This window comes from Sceloporus undulatus, chromosome 6 (genome assembly GCF_019175285.1).
Source record: "Sceloporus undulatus isolate JIND9_A2432 ecotype Alabama chromosome 6, SceUnd_v1.1, whole genome shotgun sequence".
Classification (NCBI taxonomy): Eukaryota; Metazoa; Chordata; class Lepidosauria; order Squamata; family Phrynosomatidae; genus Sceloporus; species Sceloporus undulatus.
Window position 1 is genome coordinate 107,054,356 of NC_056527.1, and position 16,861 is coordinate 107,071,216.

General features: G+C 40.5%; 1 protein-coding gene across 1 annotated transcript in view; it reads right to left on the bottom strand.

Annotated features, from left to right (window-relative positions):
• Positions 1 to 8,663: 8,663 nt before the first annotated feature.
• TMEM238 (transmembrane protein 238) overlaps positions 8,664 to 16,861 on the bottom strand; it is a 34,815-nt gene continuing 26,617 nt past the window's right edge. The window contains exon 2 of the mRNA XM_042475877.1: positions 8,664 to 8,708. The gene's annotated coding sequence lies outside the window, so the exon portion shown is untranslated. The remainder of the gene's footprint in view (positions 8,709 to 16,861) is intronic.

Below are 16,861 nucleotides of genomic sequence, written 5' to 3' on the forward strand. Positions count from 1 at the left end.
TACAAGATATGCTCCCACCAACATATGCACAAGTAAATAAAATGAAATTTAAGTATTTTTCATATTGAGCTAAACTTCACAGTTTAGGTTCTCATCTTTAGACGTGGTCTCAGACATATGTGATCCAAGAAGGCATAGTAATATCCCCAGAGCAACAAAATACAGACACGCAAGTCTACTTTTAGATACTTCAACCAGTTGACAATTACATAAAAACTTTCTTTAAATTTCTCTCCAGCATTCTTTGCTGTTTCTCAAGTTTCTCAAGCTCAGCCCAGTCTTCAGATGGGATAGTTGCCTTAGGTGTCATCCTGGTCTAGTCATTCAAAAAATTTAGGTATGATGTTGCAATATGGTATTCATAAGAGATGTCATAATTGGTATACGAGACTGGCAAAGATCAGACTGGTTACATTAACATCCCCCAGTGTGTTATATATCTCCAGATGGACCTTGGTTTATATAATGTGTAAAGATGGTGGCTTGTTGGGAATAAGAAAACAGGATCTAGTGAGAAATAGGAATATAGTTTTATCATTATAATACATTTCAATGGATATGCGATTTGTTTCTCTGACTAACTCAGAAATGAAAGGATCTTGCAGCAGTGTGCAGTGGTGGTGTGGAAATCTGTACATAAACTATTCCTTTTTCTCTATAATCCCTGTCCCCAATCATAAATATGGGGAGGGGGAGGTAACTCAGCAGGTGGTCAGGGCAACCATCATCATTATTTTACACATTCCAAATTTTTGACCTTACTATATTGTTTCTAGAAGACTTCAGGGACAGAAAGTTCAGTTCAGCTCAGTTCATCTTTATTATGGTCATAGACCAGCACAACAGAAAGTTCATCACATTGATCTGTCACCCTCCGAACAACCTAATCAGCATTGTTATATTTATTCTGTGATCCCACACAAATGCAGGGTAAGCACAGAATGGGCATAAAAAATAGCTTACCAAGAATCCCAGCTTTCCTTAAAAAAAAAGAAAAGGAAGCTACTAGCCCTTATGAATGCAAAACTAGATACGTAATTATGTGGGCAACTCCTTGTGCCATGGATATCACATGGCTATTTGAGAGCATGTTGGGTTGACGGAACACCTTGTGCATGGAAGATGTAAAATAGCAAAACCTGGGTTGGAATATCAAGGAGCGGGGTTAGTGCCAAGGAAAACACAAGCCGGATAGGTAAATATTTGGGCATGAGGTGATGGGGGAAATCTTCTCTCCGTCTCTGGCCTAGAGCCCATGGGGGCTTTTCCAACTGTACACTGACTAAATGAAGTGTCAGAACAGGATGCCCAGATTAAGCAACTGGGAATGCATCCATTCCCCCTGCATAAAGGAAAAGGCCCTGGCAGAGGTCATATGAATATGGCTCTCTCTCCCACCTCCATCAGATTTACCAGGCTCTTCAGACTGTGAGACTTTGACTTTGCAAAGTGGCACACGTACCATCTGCCTGACTCATCGGCAAAAAATAGTGAGCCACATGCAGCAAAGAAGATTCTCAAATACATGCACATACGATGTGGGTCACACACAAGGTGTGTTTCTACACATGCACATCTAGGATTTGTCATGAATAATATCCAATGTTATAAGTAGGAAGCCCAGAATTATGTGATTTGAATATATATGCAATTATTTTCATTTACGTTTAAATAATGTAAATCTTGTCCTATTAATGAATTATATGTTTGAAGTATCCCTTACTTATAAGTGAGTGGAAGGATGCATCAAAATGTAAAAGTGTAGTAATCAGTTAACAGTAAGTGGGGAAAGAGGTGTGATCAGAATACACACCTATTTTGCACTAGGAAGCGCAAATCCTGAGCAAAGACAAGTTGTTGAATAGCACTGGTCTAACTTCAAGGAACCGTCAGGGCCCATTTACACTCTACATTTTTAGGACTACACCTAAGCTGTTTTAAAACATGTTACATGTGAACAATGTGTTTTCAAACATGAATATCACACAGATATACTTGTCAGAAAGCAAAAAATTGCACCTTCATGTTCATTATGCACAATAGTTAACCCAGAGCTGTCTCAATTAATGTGAAAAATGATCCTAAACCATCCTTGCAAGATATTTTTGATACAGAACATTCCTCAAGTTAGTTTCCAATCATCTAGATGTAGCACCAAGTGTTATTAAGGACTCAGGTAAAAAGCATATTTATACAGCTGTGGGAATAGGATAGAATGTAAAAGCATCTAGAAACAGGGACGTAGCCGAGGGGGTGGGTTCTTGGGGTCCAGACCCCCCCTTCCATTAGAAAAATGAATGGTGTGTGCTGCTGCACTGTCGCACTCAAGCCCCATTATAATGGTGGCACTTAGTCTGGACCCCCCCCTTCCTAAAATCCTAGCTACGTCCCTGCTAGAAAGATGCTAGTCATTATCCTACGTTTTCAAAAGGCTGCCTTGCTTTCCACATCAGCACTAACTGACTACTGTGAAGATCTGAAAGACCTGTATCACCTTATGCAGCCCTTTGAAAATTTCGGGCAATCGACATGATTTGCATCTTTCTGGAGCCTATTACATTCGACACCACTTTACAAAGACTTTGTTAAAAAAAAAAAAGAACCTTCTCTCTCAGTGACTTATGGAGGAATGCCTGTATTTCAGTCCATCAGTCAGTTTTCTGTCTCCTCTGGAAACTGGGACTTAGCTCAGTTCTTCAGACATTCCTGTCTTTGATGTAAAGCTCCCAGGAAATTTCAACACTTTAAAAGGTGGGTAAAAGGAATGTTATATCTGGAAGTAAAAGATAATGAGTCTTTTCCTATCTACAGGGGTCCCAACCACTGGAGTTTTAAAAGCTGGTAAAGGGAACAATAAAGACTGGCAATGAAAAAAGAAAAGTTACCTAGCCAAAGCTGACTTGTTGTTGTTAGCTGCCCTGGAATAGACCCCAACTCATGGTGGCCCAGGGGATGAGACATCTCCAAGCCCCTCTATCCGCCATTGACCTCTCATGAGCTCCTTCATTGAGTCTCTCCATCTGGTGTGTGGTTTTTCTCTTATTCTACTGCCTTCTACCTTTTCAAATAAGTTGTGCCTTCTCATGATGTGGTCAAAGTACAACAGCTACCTTAAGCTACCTAATGCATCCTTTGCTTTCTTTTCTAGGTAGGATGTAATTTAACACTACAGTTTGTGGCTGGTTCCTAGATTTCCATACTTTTCAAGGTTTGTCAAAACTAGAGACTGAGCCTCTTCTGGACATAACATAAATTTTCCCCCTAGCTGAGTATGTAATTAGAAACAGAGGAAGAGGTTTAATTTGGCAGGGCCTTTCAAAAATGCATATTCGTAATATATGCATCTGAGGAAGTAGGCTCAAGTCTATGAAAATTCATGCTACCAATCTCTATCTTTCAGTTAGTCTGAAAAGTGCCGCAAGATCCCTTTGCATACTGATTTTTCCAGACTAGCACGACTATGTCTTTGTATTCTTAACATACTAACTCTTTCAAATATATTATGGTTTTATGTGGCAATGTTCTTTAAAAATCTACTTAGCACTTTAGAATATTTGAAGTGTCCCACCATTATTTAAGCAATCATATCTGAGTGATTTATAAACCTTAATATCTATTGACCTGAATCCAGACTTAAGTCAGTTCTACAGTACTTAATTCACATTGAAACCAATGGGTCTTGTAATTTGTCCCGTAGATTTCCCAGGGAACCAAGTGAAACAAATTCTGGAGCCAAGCTGTGAGTCTTAGCTATGTGTGAGTTCTTGTATGTGTGCACTTAGTAGTTCGTTGAAACGTAAAGGACAGCATTATGTTTCATGCAGCTTTGTAAAACTGGATTGGTTTGTGGATTTAAGTAATTTTGTGTATGCTTTCCTTCATGAGGTTTGGTTGGCTGCACATCTGTTTTCACTGGTAGAATTTTGGGAGTGGGTAACCGTGGAACTGGAATTTATGAATCTGGATATTCTTCTGTGTGGGGACATATGTGGTTCTTTGCTTTGCTGCCTGTGTGTGTGTGTGGTTTTTCCTCCTTGGGCAAAACTTTCCCATGGTATGTATAATGGCGTAACAGGATCAGCCTGTGGATCTGTGTATATGTGTGTGGTTCTTTGCTTCACTCTTTGCACATGTTTTGTCACAAGCACTTGCAGCTACACTTAATTACATCCTCCATTCCATGAAAAAACCTCCCCATGTGTATTCCGTAGTACACCTAACTGTGTACCTCATAGTATATCTGGCAATTAAGTTGCACCAATGTACTTTATGGCTGTGCGGTTACCCCGCTTTATTTGCCACTGAATTTTCTGGTATTCAGTTGTGTATCTTTTATACATCCAGGATTTTATTACCTCCTTTCTCTCTGTGTAGGTGCATAAATATGAACGGGTTTGCAGATGTATAGATCTGTGCATTTTTCCCTCCCTCTATATGGAGAGCTAGCATGGCATAGTGGTTTGAGCACTGGACTATGACTCTGGAGATCAGGGTTCAATTCTCACTTGGCCATGAAACCTACTGTGTGGCCTTGGGCAAGTCACATACTCTCAGCCTCAGGGGAATGCAATGGAAAACCTCTGAACAAATCTTGCCAAGAAAACCCCATGATAAGTTTGCCTTAGGTCACCATAAGCTGGGAACAACTTGAAGGCAGATAACAGACATATATGGAGGATATTGATGGATGTAATGTGTAAGTCCTGTGTGTGGCCCATGTTCATGAAGAAACTGTCTGTTCCTGTTCACACATATACTTAGGCTGCATCTACACTGCCGAATTAATGCAGGTTGACACAACTTTAACAGCCATGGTACAATGCTATGGAATTCTTTGGTCTGTAGTTTTGTGAGATACGTAGCCTTCTCTGTCAGAGCTCTAGTGCCACAACAAATTCTAAGGGGAAGACTCACTTTTCCTAATAGGTTCAGGCAAAAGCAAACTGTTTCAGCTTCTTCTAGCTTATCTAGTCTTCATTAGTAATGTTTGGTATCTTGACCAGATTCTGAAGTTGCATGACCACATGTCTCCAGGTTGTTATTTGTGAAATGCTGGGGATATGTCCCTATGGTTTGCTGAAATAATGGCTTAAAACATGGCTGGTGAAGCTGCCATATCTGAACAAACCATAGCTACAAATAACCACAGTTTAGGGCTCAGAGACGGTGCTGAAGTGTGATTAATTTAAGATGGAAGATTCTAGTCTGCTTCATCAGAGAAGATGGATCATGCAAGTCGTCGTTTAGCATTACATGTGAATTCCCTATGCGTAGGCAGATATGCCCACTCACTTGGCTAGCTCATATAAATTTCCTTTTGCCCAGATATGGATCTGTGGATTTATAACACTGAGTGTATGATATTACATCCACTTGCCCATATGCGATATCCAGTATCCTTTTGCTTGTGTACTTTTGATTTTTATCTTGGTTCATTTGAAACTAACCATCAGCACTGAGAGACCAAGTTGAAAGTGGAATGATAAGCAAGAGCTCCACATCAGGAATAAGGGGAATTCAGTTGAGGGGGACTGGATGGGGAACCCCTTGGCTGGAATTGTGATGGAAGAGGAATGAAGCTGGTGGGTTTTGCTTGCTTGATGTGCTCTGTGGTTGAACTGCCAAAAGGTCATTATGGTCAGCTTCTCTGTCGGCTTTATTGTTTGCATTTTCCTCAGACACTGCCACAGCAAAAGTCTATGATGAGTCTCCGTCCAGGCGTCATTTGCCCCCACCCGGGCTCTGACCCCCAGAGAGGAAATGGACTCACTATGAAAACATTAAGCCTTAGAAAAAGAAGCACCCCTGAGCAAGAGACGGAGAAGGCAGAAAAGAAAACCACAAGGTTTTAAAGAGGAGACGGTGGGATGAGGAGAATGTTTGTCCCTACCCCACTTTCTCTGCTGTCTCTCTCTCACACACACCTAAAAATCTGACAAAGGTGATGCCAGATCAAGAAAATGGTTTCTGTGTCTAGATCAAGGGAAATAATAGTGCCACTCTATTCTGCTCTGGTCAGACTCTACCTGGAATATTGTATCCCGTTCTGGGCACCACAATTCAAAAAGGATGTAGAAAAACTGGAGTGTGTCCAAAGGAGGGCAACTAAAATGGTGAAGGGGCTGGAAACCATGTCCTATGAGGAACGACTTAGGGAGCTGGGGATATTTAGCCTGGAGAAGAGAAGGTTAAGAGGTGATATGATAGCCCTGTTTAAATACTTGAAGGGATGTCATATTAAGGAGGGAGCTAACTTGTTTTCTGCTGCTCCAGAGACTAGGAGCAGCCTAAGCTACAGGAAAAGAGAATCCATCTAAACATTACAAAGAACTTCCTGACAGGGCTGTTTGACAGTGGAACAGACTCCCTTGGAGTGTGGTGGAGTCTCCCTCCTTGGAGGTCTTTAAACAGAGGCTGGATGGCCATCTGTCGGGGATGCTTTGATTTAGATTTCCTGCATGGCAGAATGGGGTTGGACTGGATGGCCCTTGCGGTCTCTTCCAACTCTATGATTCTATGATACTCCCTGTTCCTGTTGTGCTTTTTTTTTTTACTTCCAAAGCAACACAAAACTACTATGGCTGTAGGAAATGGTCCTGTATCTACCATAGAGGAAAGCATATAATCGAAACAAAAGGAGCATTTATAAAACTTGATTGAAAGTCGGCTCAGGTCTTATTATTTATCTGAAATGTTTATATCTCATCTTTTTACCAATAAGTGTCCCCAAACGTACTTGTAATAAATAATTAAAAAGTAAGATATAATAGAAAGCAAAAGCCAACCAGCAACAGGGAATAAAAATAATTCCACATTTTTTAGGTTGGGAGACAAACATGTACACGTATATTCTATTTTGTGCTGGGAATTCTGCAGCTCTTAGAATTCCCAGCATTTTAGCACTACTTGGAAAGAAGTTTTGAAGAAGTGATAAAAGGATTCCACTATAAGCGTTATATATAATGTATGCTGGGCTACGGCAGGTTCACCTCACCAATAGGTTACTGCCAGAATCAACTCCATACCTTTTTGGAAGCATTTACACCTGTGAAAAAATTTCTGCATTACTTAAAGACAATGAATGTTGTGCAGGAAGAAAAAAGATGGAATCAGCAAGGATAAAGCAGAGAAGCATTATACATGGATGAATTTGAGTAAATAGCCCATTGCAATTTCACAATAAATACCTTGTCTGGAAGCAGCCCTGGTCTCAAACCATTAGGGCTTTAAATGTCAAAAACAACAGTTTGATAGCCTGGTAAATAACTTGCCCAGTACAACTTTGAAGCAGTTAAAATATCATAACACTGGTCATAACTGCCCTAAGCACAACATTTTGCAGGAGTTTTAACTCAGTACTAACTGGTAGGTATCAGAGGGGTTTAAGGCTTTACTAACTGGTATATATCACAGGGGTTTAAGGCTTTTCTGCAGACACAGTGAAATCACTGTATTGAAATTCCTCCTGTATAGAAGATTTTCTGTATTTATAGTCCTTTATTTAAACGATTTTAAATTTACTCCCCCCTCATGAGGCTTACAGGATTACAAAACATAAAAATGCAATTACACTTTGAGTATACAAGACAGTCAAAGGTTTAAGGTGGTTAATGGAGTATGGAATGCACAGAACAACACTTAATTTGTACAATGGCTTCTATCCAACTAACATCTCTCTCTGACAGAATAGTGTTCATTAGTAAAACAAGCTTGTCCCCCCCCCCCCAGCCCCTATGCCACTGCCTAGCCCCAAAATCTACTCTTGGGTTATAGGATCCTCTGGAGCAACAGCTAAAGGATGAAAAGAGTTGCATGGGACATGAGAAGATTTGTTGTGTAAGTCCACTTTTGCAATGTTGAATGTGGCCCTAGAAATGTGACTAATGAATGTTTTAGGTTGCAGTCCCAAACATATTAGAGAGTAAGCAGGATGCTAAAAGTTTTTCCTTTTTCCTAATTCCTCATTTGCACAATACCTTTAAACAGAGATAAATCATCAAACACCATGACCCTTACTTTCACATAAACAAGCTGGCCAATTATGCACTTTCCCCCCTGTGAACAATAAAAACAGGATATATGTGTCACAGAATGGGTGTAGCACAGTGGAAATGCACATGCTTCACATCCACAAGATCACATCTCCAGAAGGTTGGAAAAGACCTCTGAGAATCGGTACCAAGCAGTGCAGAAATAAAACTGAGCTAGACGGACCAATGGCCTGTCTCAGTATCAGGCTACTTTCTGTGGTCCTAGAATTATTCATATAAGCCTACAGCATTTTTCTTATGCTCCCCAGCCAAAAAGTCTCTCAGACGACTTACAGTCAGTGTGTGTGTGTGTGTGTGTGTGTGTGTGTGTGTATGCATGGGAAGTCCTTGGCTGAAACAGTCTACTATATAGTCACATTTTTATGACACTTAAATATTCAGGGAGATGCAGAAAATGCAGCTGGACAAAAGGAGCAAATTCCAACACCTTCTATAAGTGTAGTGGCAGAGACTTATGCTCTGCCAGTATGATGAACAATATCAGTCATAATCTGCACATCACAGACCCCCCCCCCCAAAAATAAAGCATTTGAGCATCAGCTCTCAAAATTCATCTTATTTTGAAGGGAAGTCTTCTGGTTTCAAAATTCTGTCTTTCAGACATTGTGCAGTCTTTGACTGAAGTGTGCTCTCCATTTTTGCTGCATAAACCCGTATCTGAAAAACACCAAGAAGTTAACAAAGGTCACAAAGATGCTATCATAGAGATGTAAGCATTATACTCCTCCTCTTTCATACAACTAACTGTGAAAAATGTCATGACATTTGCTTTATGTCATAATAATAATATTATAATAATAAAAGTTTATTTTTATCCCGCTTTTCCAATTCAGATCAAAGCAGCGTACAAATCCAGATAAAATTACAATTATTATTATTATTATTATTATTATTATTATTATCCTTTATTTATAAATAATCAATAAAACAGATAAAACAAGATATAAAATGGCTTATAAAACTAATACTCGAGTAGCTGAGTAGGGGAATCCAGAAAAACACAGCCAGAGTCATTACCAAATAGAGGGGGGAAACCAAAGTCACATCCCATGGGGGGAAAGCTTGGGAAAAGAAGAAGGTCTTCAGATTCTTCTTAAACAAGTCCAAAGATGTGATGGAGCGGAGCTCATCAGGGAGATTATTCCATATTCTTGGGGCCGAGATTGAAAAGGCCGATTGCGAGGTCCTCACATAACGCGCAGTTGGGACCTCCAGCAAGTTTTTCCCTGCAGACCTGAGTGTGCGGGGCGGATTATATGGGGAGAGGCGGTCCTCCAAGTACCCTGGGCCCAAGCCATTTAGGGCTTTATAGGTAATAACCAACACCTTGTATTGTGCCCGGAAGCAAATAGGCAGTCAATGGAGATCTTTCAAAATAGGTGTTATATGGTCTGACCTGGAACCACCAGCGACCAATCTCGCTGCCATGTTTTGCACTATCTGCAGCTTCCGTCATGCATTGTAATATGTGAATGCCACATGAAAACAATTACATTTCTCCAGAAAAGAGTTAGGCAAACTTTGGTCTTTCATATAGTTTGGATTGCAACTCCCATAATCTCTTACCATTAGCTCTATGCTATCTGGGGCTCATGGAAGCTCGTGGAAGTCCAAATCACCTGGACAGCCCTAACCCTGTTCTAGAGATAATAATATTTATCTTACCACAGATGAAACAGATGACCAAATAGCATATGTGGAAATTTGACTTATACTCTGTCTAGGTCTATGCATTTATGTCATGAACTATAATACCAATGATGAACCAGAGAGTGGGTGAAGGCTAGAAGCAAGGATGGTCAATTGCAAGACTTTTCATGTTAAGATGAAAGTATTTAATTGTACTTGCAGAATCCCAGTGACTGAAAGGAAGTACAGTACTTGCACTTAGTATGTGCACAATTTGTATAGAGGTACCCAATACTTATAAAGATATCATTCACATGTTTAGTCAATTGCATTTTGGATGAATGAAAAAAATAAATATTCCAGCAACAAAAATGCTGCATTGAGGGAAAACATGTGAACCCAGCACAACAAGAAGTCAGTAACAGCTGCACATTTCTTGTATGAACAAACAACTGTGTGGGACGGCACATAGTTGCACCTATTGGTATGTGATCGTGCATACCCAGGCTTCGCTCTTGCGTGTGGATCTGTTTGTGTACATTTGCATCTATTTATAGCATATTTCCTGTGTGACATTTGTGTTTGTGTGTAGGTGTGAGCATTTGTGAGTAGGTAGTTGTGTACAAATGTCAAAAGTGAGCCTGCATTCAGAGTGGTGTCTCTCTGTGTGTTTACACATATATTTTCCTAGACAGCCTTTCTCCATTCCTGCAACCTCTCCCCACGGACTATGCACACTTCAGTGTAAATCCCACCTCTCACTGCCCCATGACACAAGAGCCTGGATTACGGAGTGTGCTGCTGACGGCAGAGTTTGGTCCTATCTAAACATCCCCCTTGATGCTTCCTGCCACGTCAGAGCTGCAGAGGGGGGGACGCTGGCATGTCCGACCACAGAGTTATGACTCCCCCGGGAGCTGGACAGGAGAGCTATAACCACAAGGATCAGTAGTTGACACACACGGCTGCCTAACCTTAGGCTATGGCTATGGAGACAGACAGGTCAACTACGGTTAGGTAAATGTGAGTAAAGGGAAGTGTGGAAAGGCTTTCAACCCTCTTCAGTGGCTATTGTAGTGTGCATGGACTACAGCTTCAAAATGTGTTCGATATGCATCTTTAAAAATAACATTTCTAAATAATTTAATCAATTATTTTACACAGGCACACAGAAAAGAGTATTCTGAGAATCACAGCACACCCACCTACAATTAGAAAACAAATATGAAAACAGACTTGAATTTGGGTTGTACAGATTCCGATACAGTTTTCCCCAAATAAACAGGCTTTGGTTTGTTATAGTTTACGACATTTTAATTCACATGCTTTCTTCAAGGACTTATGGGGTGGCAGCTGGAGAGGAGAAGAAGAAGAAAGGGAGGGTGTGCAAATGCAGGCATGTGTGATAGATGAATAGTGCATGGGGATATGTGTGTTTAAATGGCTGAGCTTATGGAGAGTTGGGAAAGAAATAAAATTTATGATTATGATCATTAAATGGAGTGCATGGGATAGATGAGAAATGATGTGGGTGATGATCAAGGTAGAGAGAGAAAAGAAGAAATTATGGCAATAGGAATGAGTTGGGTGGCAGAGGGGAAATGAGTAGATTGAGACTTAATTAATCAGGAACTGATTGGAGTAATGGATCTGAGAGATCCCAGGATATTATCTTCCGATTAATGAAGGGGGTGAATTTTGGAGGAATTTATTTATAGATGATTTGAGGAAATTAATTAGCTTCCTTTCTGTGAAACAGGTGTTCTGATGGAGCAAAACAACTATAGAAAACAGTGAGTTCAAAGAACTGGCTGTGTTCTTTGGGGCTCAGATCCCTACTCAACATTATACTCAGCCAATTTTTAGTTTTTTAACATTTATTTTTGTTTTGTAAGCTTATAAGCTCACATTCTTTGAAATGCATGTTTAATTGTGGCAGTACATTTTGTGACCGGTCACATGTTCATGACATACATTTCACAAAAGTGGCCATAACACTTACACAAAATTCCAAATGTCCATGGACCACAAAACATTTCAGACACCCAAATGTGGTTCCATTTCTAAAACATTTTACTTATCTCCGTAATATATAATTCAAACTGTGAAGTCAAAGATTTTAATGGCTGGCATCCATACTTTTTGTGGTTTTTTTGGGCTATGTGGCCATGTTCTAGAAGAGTTTATTCCTGATGTTTCACCAGCATCTGTGGCTGGCATCTTCAGAGAATAATTCAAACTGTTAACAGGACATGTGTATAAAAAACACTTGGTGAGCTGTGACCAATGTATAGAGAAATTTCAAAGCAGATTTATGGGTCAACCTGTAGTGTAATACTTTTGTAACTTGGTCCAGTTTGGATGGCTAACATTAAAAACTGCTACAGGGTGGGCACACACACACACACACACACACACACACACACATATATATATATATAATTTTCTAATTTATATCTGATAAGCAAGCAGAACGAGAAGGGAGCAACAGGGTAGGAAAAAGGACTTCCCAGACTTTTTTTTCTCTAACTCTGCTAACCCATCCAATGCCTATATTCACTTTAGGAATCCCATCTAATCGAGAAGTTGAAGAGGAGCTGCCACACTGGGTTGTGTGTATTCCACAATTCAACATAAAGATGCAACTACATTTTTATTATTGTCTCTTCAGGACGCAACTAAGTTTGGGACACAGGTGTGGAGCACAGAGGAGAATGATGTAGATTTTCTCCAATCAGTTACAAAATGGTGGGGGGGGTAGAGGTAGCTTATGTGATATACTTCTCTATGATGAACTGCAGTCAGCTGTCAAGTTGCATCCAGAACAAAGTGGAGCCACGAGGTCAAGTCAGAAATTAAGCCAAGATTTAGAAACCAGAAGAATTCCACTAAGTCATTCTGCGTAATGCGTGGAATCTGTTCTCGGTTCCGGAGGCAGCCGAGCGTCAGGGTTTTAGAGCAGGGGATAGGACAGCCAGTCAGCTGGAAAGCCGCTGATGTAAAAGCAGGAATGTGCAGTATGTCAACTGGCTCTGGGAATCCAGGCCATATGTGCCCTACGGGGAGGGCACACACTGGGAAGCAACTACAGGTGACTTCTCATAAGCTCTGTCTGGGAATCAGGATGATTCAGTAAAAATTTTCCCTGATGCCCCTCAAGCATGACTTCTATCCATATTTTCCCCATTGCCAAGCCCTATGATCTTCCCCTGCTTCTCTTTCCCATCTGGTATACTGTATATACTCATGTATAAGTCTAGAAATTTTAGTTAAAAATTGACTCAGAAAACCAGAATTGACTTATCCACGGGTCAATGTAAATACTGTACTTTAACTCATATATTAAAAAAGGAACCATCCCCTAGTGAAAGACAAGAACACAATCTGTACCGGTAGCACTGACCCCACTCTTTATTCTCTCATCACCCAGCCTTTAGTATGAATACAAACAGTTATGCTTGATGGAACTTTGTAAGTTCTTTGGCATTATTTTCCTTTGCTTCATCCTTTGGATTCTTTGTTACATGACCCTAAGTTTTACCTTCGACCTATCCACAGGTCATATCAAAATCCATACTTTTGGCCCAAAACCTGCCCTCAATTTACACATGAGATGGACTTATAGTTGTGTATATATGGTATTTCAGTCCTGGCTTATAGTAGCTTCCTCTGTCCCATTCTGAATTCTGTTTTCTTATCTTCATAATGCATGCAATCTCCAACTGCAAAGAGATCTTGTAGCACCTTTAAGACTCTAAAAGAAAGAAGCTGGTAGCATGTGCTTTCATAGACCTATGCCTACTTCCTCAGATGCATGCAACATGTTCCATGCATCAGAGGAGGTAGGCTCAAGTCTACAAAAGCTCATGCTATCAGCTTCTTTCTTTCAATTAGTCTCAAAGGTGCTACAAAATACCTTTCCTTACTGATTTTCCAGACTACCATGGCTATATATCTGAATTCAGTTCAGATGGTGAAAATAATACTTGTAGAATGTGGGTTGAATCTTTGTTGTTTACACACATTTCAAATGCACTTGAGTAAGATTTTTTTTGGGGGGGGGTGCTGCTGAAAAACCCCACTTAACCTGGGATAATTGATCTCAGTTCCCCCCAAGTTTTCCTAAAAGATTCACATCGCTGGCTGTGTGAATAACCAATGTGAATAGACCCAGGATAGATCATGAAAAAAATCTGCATGCCTTGAACGTGTTCTGAATACATCCACATCATTGACTCCATCTTTATTCACAGTGCTGACATGTGTGAGCAACAGGACTTGCAGAGATGTGCATAAATGCAGTTCCGATTAAAAAAAAAAATAGAGTGAAAAACAAAACCAGAATGTGTGAGTGAGATTATTCGCATAGTCGCTCTAACAAAAACAACATTTCAACAATCCCTGACAACTGTCATCCATTCATTTATACATATATCCTGCCATGCAACATGGGCTTTCCCGAACTCTACTAACATCCATCGAGCCTGACCCACAAACACACAGCTCAAACACATCAGCAATAGTGTGAATCCTTCATCTTTCTGCCCTCCCCTCTCCCTCTTGTCTTGAGCACCGTCCAAGCACCAAAAACAGAGAAATACTGTTCATTGCTAGAAAGAATTCCTGGGTCATGGAAAATTTGCTGAATCAGCAGCTGGGTTACTGAGGATTAAAGAAATGTTCAGACACACAACTCTCTCTTTCTCTTTTCACCCGCCTCCCCCCTTCCCAAACCCCTCAATCAAGACTATCTATGTTCAGAAATCTACACAATCCTCAAAACACACAAACACACACAAAGAAGTGCCAAGTGTCTTCCACCGCCAGTCCCAGCAACCGAGGCCTAGATTCTATCCAGCCTTTTTGTGACACAAGCATGTGGGGAGAGGATGGTAATGTGGTTTGGCTCTGGAGCTGTTTTGGGGATTTAGACTGATTTAGTAGTTTAGGTGGTTGTGGGGAGAAAGAAAGGACTAGGAGAACAAGAGCATTGTGTACCCCATGCCGGGTGTGGTACACACGTACAAGTTGACAGTCATACACATTAAAGATACTGAGATCCAAGTATACAAAGCTTCAACGATAATTAGACACAAACACAAAGGGGTCTGGGCATCTATATAGGCATCCTTATTCTACAGGAGGTTTCTTTCTTTGAAGTCTCTGGGACTGTTTCGTGTAGAATTATAGAGTTGGAAGGGATCTATAGGTCATCAAGCCCAACCCCCCCCCCCTCCAATGCAGTATCTCCAGTTAAAGCATTCCCAGCAGGTAGCTGTCTAACTAATTTTTGAAGATGTCCAAAGAAGACCCCATCACCTCTCAAGGCAATTGATTTCACCACCAAATTGCTCTTAACGTTAAGAAGTTCCTTATAATGTTCAATCATACTCTACCCTCCTGGTCTTAAAACTATTAGATCTGGTCTTAACTTCTGGGGCAGGAAAGAACAAACCTGCACCCACTTGTTTATGACTGCCCTGCAGGTATTTGAAGAGTGTGATCATGTCACCCCTGTTTTCTCTTCAACCTTTCCTTATCGGTTTTGTTCTCCATTGTTATCATCTTGTTGCACTTCTCTGAACCTGCTCCAACCTGTCTATATCCTTCTTTAAATGAGGTGCCCAAAACTGAACACAGTACTCCGGATTAGGCTTGACCAGTGCAGAATATAGTGTGTCTATTAATTTCCTTGACTTTGAAACCATGGTTCTGTTAAAGCAGGATAAAGTACTATTTGCCTTCTTTGCTGCAGCATCACACAACTAGGTCATGTTCAATTTATGATCCACAGTAATCCAGACCAACCATATTTAGAATGATACCTTATGTTTGTTTGGCACATGTTGTATCTGGGGCCAGATCTTAAGGTCTGACAGCAAATCACAGTTAGGACCGAATGACAGATACAGTTGCCTACAGTATAGTTCTCTGTTGTAAATGTGCATTTGTCCAAAGGACTGAGGAACAAAATTATCTCATTTCAACCAGAACATGGAAGAAGTATTCCCCCTCCCCAGCTACAATTCCCCAAATCTCCCAGCCAGCATCACCACTGGGGTTCTGAGAACTGTAATTAAACGAATAATAATAATTAAAAAAAAACTTTTCCAAACATTTCACTGACTTTTTGAGTTGAATATCCTGTGTCCTGCTATAATATTTGACAAGGAAAGAACTAAAGCCTCTTTGCCTTTGCATTATTCATGTAATTTGAAACAAAATAATTTTCCAAATAATCTTAAAATTCTTCTAAGATACAGAATGAAAATGCCCTCATCCAGAATTATAATTGCTTTTTGTCCCTTGAACAATGATCCAGAATTATAATTGCTTTCCCCCCCTGAACAAGTTAAGGAAGGGGTGGGTGAAAGAAGGACACAGTTTGTTTAAGTCTGCCTTGATTACCATACTTCTTTTTGAGTTTGTATACTAAAACTTTTTTCCTATTTGCATACCACATGGGCAGCCACTACACACAAACAACTTGCTATATGTTGCCTCCTTCTCACAACTGTGCTTCAAGAGGATAGTAGCGTGATTGTCTGATGTTGGATTTAGACCTCCTCTCTAAGGAGGATATCACACAATTTAAATAGGAAGTATAATCCTGAACGCAATTATGCGTATTCACGTTATTGCGTGAAAGGTTACCACACATGATTGCTGGCAGTCCGAATGCACTTCAAACGCAATCACGCGTCAGTCCACAGTTAAGAAAATTCAGTGAACTAGCGAAGTCACAAACCCTATTCCTAGGCAACTTCACACTCAGTGCCCTGTTGTTTGGTGTGATGTACATGTCTCCTTTCATCCTGGTTCCCCCCCAATCCGGAAGGGGGGGGGGGTTCCCATGAAGGCACGCTGCAATTCCGCTTCAATTTTGCTTCCACTTGTCCTTCAGCATTGCTGAGGGGGGCTGTTGCCTGCTAATTAGGAGGCATGGACTGGGAGCTATTGGATAACCATTATATTCACGTTTTAACATGACAAGAGTGAATATATGCTTGTTTTAACGTGAATAGAGCATGTTCTTCCAACCATTCTTCCTCCCCCCCAACCTCTTTTGTAAATTGTGGGGTTCCTTGGTTTCTTTCTCTCACTTGCCTAAATATGCTATGCTCCAGTCATCTGGAGTCTCACTGAGCATGCGCAAGGGTGCCAATTCGCAATTAAGAACC